The sequence below is a fragment of the Girardinichthys multiradiatus genome, chromosome 3 (genome assembly GCF_021462225.1).
Source record: "Girardinichthys multiradiatus isolate DD_20200921_A chromosome 3, DD_fGirMul_XY1, whole genome shotgun sequence".
Classification (NCBI taxonomy): Eukaryota; Metazoa; Chordata; class Actinopteri; order Cyprinodontiformes; family Goodeidae; genus Girardinichthys; species Girardinichthys multiradiatus.
The window spans coordinates 40,049,506-40,057,800 of NC_061796.1; the positions used below are offsets into that span (position 1 = coordinate 40,049,506).

The following is an 8,295-nucleotide window of genomic DNA, read 5'->3' on the forward strand; positions in this document are numbered from 1 at the left end:
GAAAAAATACAAACTTAATTGGGAAAAAGGTCTACTGCATAAAAAGTCCCTTTGCCAAGCTAGAACAGCTTATTTCTCATCAATAACAGAAGAGGAAAAGAATAATCCTAGGTTTATTTTTAGTACAGTTGATACATTTCCACAGAGTCATAGATCTGTTGATCCATCAATTTCCTTAGCTCTCAGTAGTAATGACTTTATGGGATTCTTTATGAAAAACTTTATTCTGTAAAAAAAAAAATCATTGGCATATTCTCGAACATAATAACTTAATCCTCAGTAAGTGAGACAGCACTGGAAGTAACTGTAGAAACTGATTTGTGTCGGCACTGTTTTATTACAGTTGAGCTTTCTGAGTTATCAAAAATATTAGCATTATCTAAACTTCTATGTTAGACCCAATCCCAACCAAATTATTCATGGCTTTTAAGGAAGCTGTAATTAAACCTTTACGTCTAAAATGGTGGTTGTTAAACAGGAAAATAAATTTTATATGCTGTGTTTGCTGTTATTTTTCTATAAGCAATAGAAAAATTCTTACTCTACGAGGTGACATGCATTAAGGACTGAATAAGAACCCTAAATGTCAAAGATATCTAGAGGGTAGTTTTTAGTGTCAGCTGACAGTTTTAGACATTCATTTCCCATGAGGGTAACAAAACAATGAAATTATACTTCAGTCCATCAATCTCCTTTATATAACATTTCTGTAAGCTTTTTAATGATTTAATTGAGTGAAACAAAAATTTATACAACTGATTCACAAAGAAGCTTATTGAAATTTTCTATCTGATTCTTTTGTTTTTTATACAACTCAGAAATGGTTCTAGTAAAATGATCAATACAACTTTCTGATGTTCAATAACACAACTACTTTTTATTTGTCCCTGAAATTCCCAAATACATATACAAATTCCCCTATATCATGACTGGAATTGTTATCTTTGTTATATTTTGTTACTGCTGTATCCTACCTAACCTGACAATGAGTCAAAAGATTAAAAAATGGTTATCTGAGCACATTTGACACCTCGACTGTGCAACTAAGAGCACTCTTGAGAATTATTTAAAACCAATTTAGTCCTGATTTGTCAGCCTCCCTTTTGTCTAATGTGATTGTTATTTTTTTCTTTGTGCAGTGTATTGGTGGATTATGAAAATACATAAATCAATGAACACTGGGAAATAAAAAAAGGGCAAAACAATGGAGGCAATCAGCCTGTGGCACTGCTGAGGTCTTATGGAGGCCCAGGATGCTTCGATAGCGGCCTTTAGCTCATCCAGAGTGTTGGGTCTTGAGTCTCTCAACGTTCTCTTCACAATATCCCACAGATTCTCTATGGGGTTCAGGTCAGGAGAGCTGGCAGGCCAATTGAGCACAGTGATACCATGGTCAGTAAACCATTTACCAGTGGTTTTGGCACTGTGAGCAGGTGCCAGGTCGGGCTGAAAAATGAAATCTTCATCTCCATAAAGCTTTTCAGCAGATGGAAGCATGAAGTGCTCCAAAATCTCCTGATAGCTAGCTGCATTGACCCTGCCCTTGATAAAACACAGTGGACCAACACCAGCAGCTGACACGGCACCCCAGACCATCACTGACTGTGGGCACTTGACACTGGACTTCAGGCATTTTGGCATTTCCTTCTCCCCAGTCTTCCTCCAGACTCTGGCACCTTGATTTCCGAATGACATGCAGAATTTGCTTTCATCCGAAAAAAGTACTTTGGACCACTGAGCAACAGTCCAGTGCTGCTTCTCTGTAGCCCAGGTCAGGCACTTCTGCCGCTGTTTCTGGTTCAAAAGTGGCTTGACCTGGGGAATGCGGCACCTGTAGCCCATTTCCTGCACGGTGGCTCTGGATGTTCCTACTCCAGACTCAGTCCACTGCTTCTGCAGGTCCCCCAAGGTCTGGAATCGGCCCTTCTCCACAATCTTCCTCAGGGTCCGGTCACCTCTTCTCGTTGTGCAGCGTTTTCTGCCACACTTTTTCCTTCCCACAGACTTCCCACTGAGGTGCCTTGATACAACATTCTGGGAACAGCCTATTCGTTCAGAAATTTCTTTCTGTGTCTTACCCTCTTGCTTGAGGGTGTCAATAGTGGCCTTCTGGACAGCAGTCAGGTCGGCAGTCTTACCCATGATTGGGGTTTTGAGTGATGAACCAGGCTGGGAGTTTTAAAGGCCTCAGGAATCTTTTGCAGGTGTTTAGAGTTAACTCGTTGATTCAGATGATTAGGTTCATAGCTCGTTTAGAGACCCTTTTAATGATATGCTAATTTTGTGAGATAGAAATTTTGGGTTTTCATGAGCTGTATGCCAAAATCATCCGTATTAAGACAATAAAAGACCTGAAAGATTTCAGTTAGTGTGCAATGAATCTAAAATATATGAATGTTAAATTTTCATCATTACATTATGGAAAATAATGAACTTTATCACAATATGCTAATATTTTGAGAAGGACCTGTATATTAAATGAACTCTTAACGGCAATTACATTTGACCAACATAATTTCACAGTGACAGTTGATTAACCAATGACCATCACTGATTGATGATGTCAAGTTCAACAGATTCTCTTTTTCAAAATAAAAGGCCTATTGATATCATTTGGAAATGTATAGGTTTTAACTCTTCTGCTAAAGAACGACAACCATTTTAATAGAATTTCCCCATAAATAATTTCTAAAAACCCTTTAAATGTTATGAAAAGCAGTCCAAATTTTAACAACCAAAGCTATTTTTTTCCAGCCCACCGTGTTCAAAAGAAACTCAACAGGGGGGAAACCAGTGCAGTCTGGCAAATTGCACAGCACTGCATAGTTTCATCCCATAACAAAAACACTAATCAACAGCAACAGTAAACATGCTGAAGCATAATGTGTATGCATGATGGTGCCCCCTTCACACTTCTGCCTGCCCCCTCATATATGCATGCCTACAACCGGCCCTACTCATAAGGTGCAATATGTCAGAAACCAAAGTATACTTTTCAAATCTGCAACACTAAATAACACTTCAGGTGGCTGGACAAAGAGTATTATGTTTGTAAGCCAACCCTTCAAGTATAAGGATATGTAATCTAGTTTGTACCTTTTGCCCTTGAAGTCCTATTCCAGGAGCACAAACTGGACCTTGGATCCCGGGAAGCTCAGTTTATTCAGAGAAGCTGTCTTACCATTCAGTCAAAGTGAAAAATGTATATCAAATTCTTCAGATTTTCCTAAAGCTCTTTGCAGAACAAACTGTATAAAAGTTATTTTATGTTGTGTTTAGAATTGCTACTTCATATTTTACTCAGCAGTGAAGTTAGAAATGAAGGCTTACATATGAATTAAATTATTTATTTAGATTGTCTATATTATGAAGTATGGTTTTACATAAAGATGTCAGCTTGGGCCCTAGAAGTTCAATCCCAAAGTCTCCTGGTGGTCCAGGTTCACCAGTAGGCCATCTGTCCTCTTGAGATCAGTGTCACATGATGGCAAATTGACAGAGCTTGAAAAATGTTAAGGGAAATCACAATCAGTAACCATCTGCATGCAGCCTTACTTAACTACTTAACCAGCATGCAGGTTGCTAATTTATAAATAAAAAATTTCATTGAATGGACAAAAATATACAAAAATCTCTATGGCTATAGACACAAATCTGTCTACAAATCAAAATACAAACTTAGAAAAGGCCATTCAAATGCCAGTCTTGTAATCACATGGGTACTTGTTTGTAATCCAAATGGGTATAGAATGTAACTTACATAGATTTCACATCTTATGACAATGAGAATATCCAAAACTGTGCTTCACGTTTGAAGGAAAATGTTCCAAAGCCACACATTTCTTATGTAAAAAAATTTACAAAAGCATTTATTTAACAGAAATATTATAAAACTATTTGTTTCATATGTTAGGTATCTTTTAAAACCATGTTTCACATGTGAAAATGTTCCAAAACTAAATTTTTGACATGTAACAAATCACCAGTCAAACCATCAGTTTCAAAAGTGAAAAAGTATTTTGAAAACTTGTTCATTGTATGTAAAAAAAAAGTTACAAAACTAGTTTTTCTTTCTGTAGAGCATATTTGAGTGATAACTTGCTGCATTTTGAGATTGATGAGAGTTCAGTCCTAAAATATTTCTAGACATATTGTACATTTTTCAAAAAGCATTAAGAAAAAGAACAGGGATCCCTCACTGTAGAAAGTAGGTCTAAATAATTGGTAAGACATATTTTTGTGCCATTTTTGTAATTTACTTAAACGAAACAGCAATATATACATTCTTTGCTTTAACATTTTTAAAGTATAACAAGTTTTTACTATTACAAAAAAACCCAATATTTTAAAATTGACTTTGAAGACACAAGCTTTTGAAAGTTGCACAATAAAAATAAAAGAAAAGAACCTTGATCACTGAATTTAAAAGTATTTGAAAGTCTTACTTTAGGTCCTGCTGGGCCCTCAGGACCTATGTCTCCTATTGGTCCTATTGAACCCTGCAAAACAAACAATAAAAAAACCTCAGTCCAGCGTGGGAAAATCCTTTACTACATCAACAATATTCTGTCTGTGCAACTTCTTATGTTCAATGTCCAGTATAAAAAATTATCAACAAGCTTGGCTTTCATTCCAATTGATTCTCCGACTATGCTCATAAAATAATAAGGCTAGACTGACTGAATGGTGTCCAGGTCCTTCCACTAATCTCACAGCACAAAGCTTGGTCCTGCAAAAAAATACCATCCTACAAGCGTGGATTTCAGGCATTTGGTGTCAGGATTAACTGTAATCCTGTTTTTCTTTGTAATATGGCTGCCGGGTCGTAGACTCAACATTAAATGGTGTAAAAGAAAAGAGAATAAACCAAAATAATTTTGTTTGCCGAAAGATTCTGACTTGATGACTGCGTTTCAGTAAAATTTAACAGCTAATCAGAATTCATTCTGAAGGAAACAAGACTATGCAAAACCAAATTTACTAAAAAACTAAATCTAGCAAATAAATGTGAAGACATTTTCCTTAAACCACAATGATGATCTCAACTGTGATGGTAAAATATATAAAGGACTGCCATGGTGCTTGTAATGGAGAACATGGACACTCGCAGAACAAGCAAAGAGCTTTGAGTCAAACTGAACAATTATGGATGTCAGCCAAGTGGTTGGCAAGAAAGCTGGAACAGTAGAAGGTGGAAATCCTCAGTTGTTCGGTCAGCTTGATGACAGAATGGATGTGACCTTTGGCAAGGCAATTTAGCTTAACATGACACTAACTGGGCCAGGCGAGACAATTGCTAAATCCAGAATACAGACTGGATTAGGCTGAATTTTTACATTGTTTATAGTTGTGGCAGACTGACCTGACAAAGTCAAACAGAAAGTAAAGTTACTCAAGGTTCCGACCCCTGAAAGCTCTACCTTATCTCCTTTAGGTCCTGGTTGGCCATCTCTTCCATCAAGTCCCTGCAAAATAAGACTTAACTCACCACAAAGCCACAGTGTATGTGATGTTCATTAAAATATGCAAATAAACCTTGAACATACTTTTTCACCCTTATCTCCAATATTGCTAGCTTAGCATGACACTAACTGGGCCAGGAGAGACAATTGCTAAATCCAGAATACAGACTGGATTAGGCTGAATTTTTACATTGTTTAGTGTCAGGATTAACTGTAATCCAATACTCACATTCCATTAGTGCAGCCAGGACTAACATTTTTCAGGTTGAATGAATGGAACGCAGACTTCCTGATACGGCCAAATCCTGTTTTTGTTTGTAATTAGGCTGCCGGGTCGTAGACTCAACATTAAGTGGTGTAAAGGAAAACAGAAGAGAAGAGAAGAGAAGAGAAGAGAAGAGAAGAGAAGAGAAGAGAAGAGAAGAGAAGAGAAGAGAAGAGAAGAGAAGAGAAGAGAAGAGAAGAGAAGAAACCAAAATATATTCTTAGATTTTGATTGTGTTTCAGTAAAATTTAACAGGTAATCAGAAAGAAATCTAAAAGAAATCTAGCAAACAAATTTGAATCCAATAAGGGCATGCTTTTAGGGCTTCATGTCTGGCTCACACATAGGCAAAAACACATTAACTGGAGCCTACTCTTTACATCATGTGTCTTTTGTTCAACTCATTTGCATTTTTATGCACTGCAACATCTGGCTCCAGTGCAATGGTTTACAAATTTGATACCAAAACACACTTTAGTTAGCTATGAATATGTTTGTGGCTAATTGTAGTTTACTTTTATCATTTATCATTTATCATTATGAAATGAAAGCAGTTACATTACAATTTTGCATTCAATTTTGATGGATAAGGGCTGCACGGTGGCGCAGTTGGTAGCACCTTTGCCTTGCAGCAAGAAGGCCCCGGGTTTAACTCCTGGCTGGGGGTCGTTCTGCATGGAATTTTAATATTCCCCCCGTGCATGCATGGGTTCTCTCCGGGTACTCCGGCTTTCACCCACAGTCCAAAAACATGACTGTTAGGTTAATAGGTTTCTTTAAATTGTCCTTAGGTGCAAATGAGTGTGTGTGTGGTTTTTTGTCCTGTGTGTGTCTGTGCTGCCCTGTGATGGACTGGCGGCAATGTCCAGCGTGTACTCCGCCTCCTGCCCATAGACTGCTGGAGATAGATAGTGGGAGATAGACCCACTATGGAACCAGTATCTAACAAGCAGGGAACTAACACTCCTCCTATTTTCACCTGTAACTGGGGACAAGATGACAAGCCTTGAAGCTTTTCTAGAGTTAGCAAAATTGGCCTCTGTGCAAGGCGCTGCACCCCCCTGAGCTGTGGCTCAACTGTTCGATGGCACTAGTTTTCCTATGGTATAGTGGGATGGGCCTGGCTGGTAAGCTGTTCAGACAGCAGAAAAGACTGGGAAGGGGCAACACAAACCCCATTAAATTCCCTGGCGAAATGACCAGGCTGCTGGTCTGTAAAGAACAGGACCAGGATTAAAGCAGCGGTTACCCCTCTGAGAAATTTGCAAGGATGAAATACTTTGGATAACTTTATTTAGCTGTTCTTGCAGTAGCTTCAACATTTTCCTCATCTCAGTCAACTCAGATGTCAAAAGTGGTAGAGTTGACACTTGGGGACACTGTACCCCATACTGCAAACCGAGGGCACAGAATGACTCCGGCCCCTAACACCTACAGGCAACCCCTGTGTGGGGTGGCATTACTTTGGAGGGCCGCATGGCCCACCCTGTGCTCGCCAGAGGTAGCCTGCCATTAGGTACCGAGATGAAATCCTCAGACCCCTTGTGAGACCATATGCTGATGCGGTTGGCCCTGGGTTCCTCCTAATGCAGGACAATGCTAGACCTCATGTGGCTGGAGTGTGTCAGCAGTTCCTGCAAGATGAAGACATTGAAGCTATGGACTGGCTCGCCCGTTCCCCAGACCTGAATCCGATTGAACACATCTGGGACATCATGTCTCGCTCCATCCACCAAAGTTACGTTGCACCACAGACTGTCCAGGAGTTGACGGATGCTTTTGTCCAGGTCTGGGAGGAGAGCCCTCAGGAGACCATCCGCCATCTCATCAGGAGCATGCCCAGGCATTGTAGGGAGGTCATAAAGTCATGTGGAAGCCACACACAATACTGAGCCTCATTTTGACTTGTTTTAAGGACATTACATCAAAGTTGGATCAGCCTGTAGTGTGTTTTTCCACTTTAATTTTGTGTGTGACTGCAAATCCAGGCCTCCACTGGTTAATAAATTGGATTTCCATTGATGATTTTTTTAAAGATATTTTTTCAGCACTAGTGGCCTTTATTTTTATTTTTGGCAGTAGGCAGACAGGAAAGAGGGGTAGAGAGAGGGGGAGACATTTAGCAAATGTCACTGGGTCCGGGACTCGAACCCTGGACGGCTGCTTCGAGGACTGTAGCCTCCGTATATGGTCGCGCACTTAACCCCTACACCATCAGCGCCGTGCCCTCCATTAATGATTTTTGTGTGATTTTGTTGTCAGCACATTCAACTTTGTACAGAACAAAGTATTCATTGAGAACAAAGTATTCAATGAGAACAAAGTATTCAATGAGATTATTTCATTCATTCCGATCGAGGATGTGTTATTTGAGTGCTCCCTTTATTTTTTTGAGCAGTGTAGTAGACCTGCACAAGGCTAGGATGGGCTACAGGAAAATAGCCAAGCAGCTTGGTGAGAAGGCAACAACTGTTGGCACAATTATAAGAAAACTGAAGAAGTTCAAGATGACGATTAATCTCCCTCAGTCTGGGACTCCATACAAGATCTCACCTCGTGGGGCATCAA

The 8,295-nt window shown here is 39.4% G+C and overlaps 1 long non-coding RNA gene across 1 annotated transcript; it reads right to left on the reverse strand.

Annotated features, from left to right (window-relative positions):
- Positions 1–3,333: 3,333 nt before the first annotated feature.
- On the reverse strand, positions 3,334–5,825 carry LOC124865314. The gene is made up of 4 exons (XR_007037542.1): positions 5,692–5,825; positions 5,421–5,465; positions 4,446–4,499; positions 3,334–3,501 (listed from the first exon to the last, which is right to left on the reverse strand). It is a non-coding gene; the product is annotated as an uncharacterized LOC124865314 (long non-coding RNA).
- Positions 5,826–8,295: the final 2,470 nt, after the last annotated feature.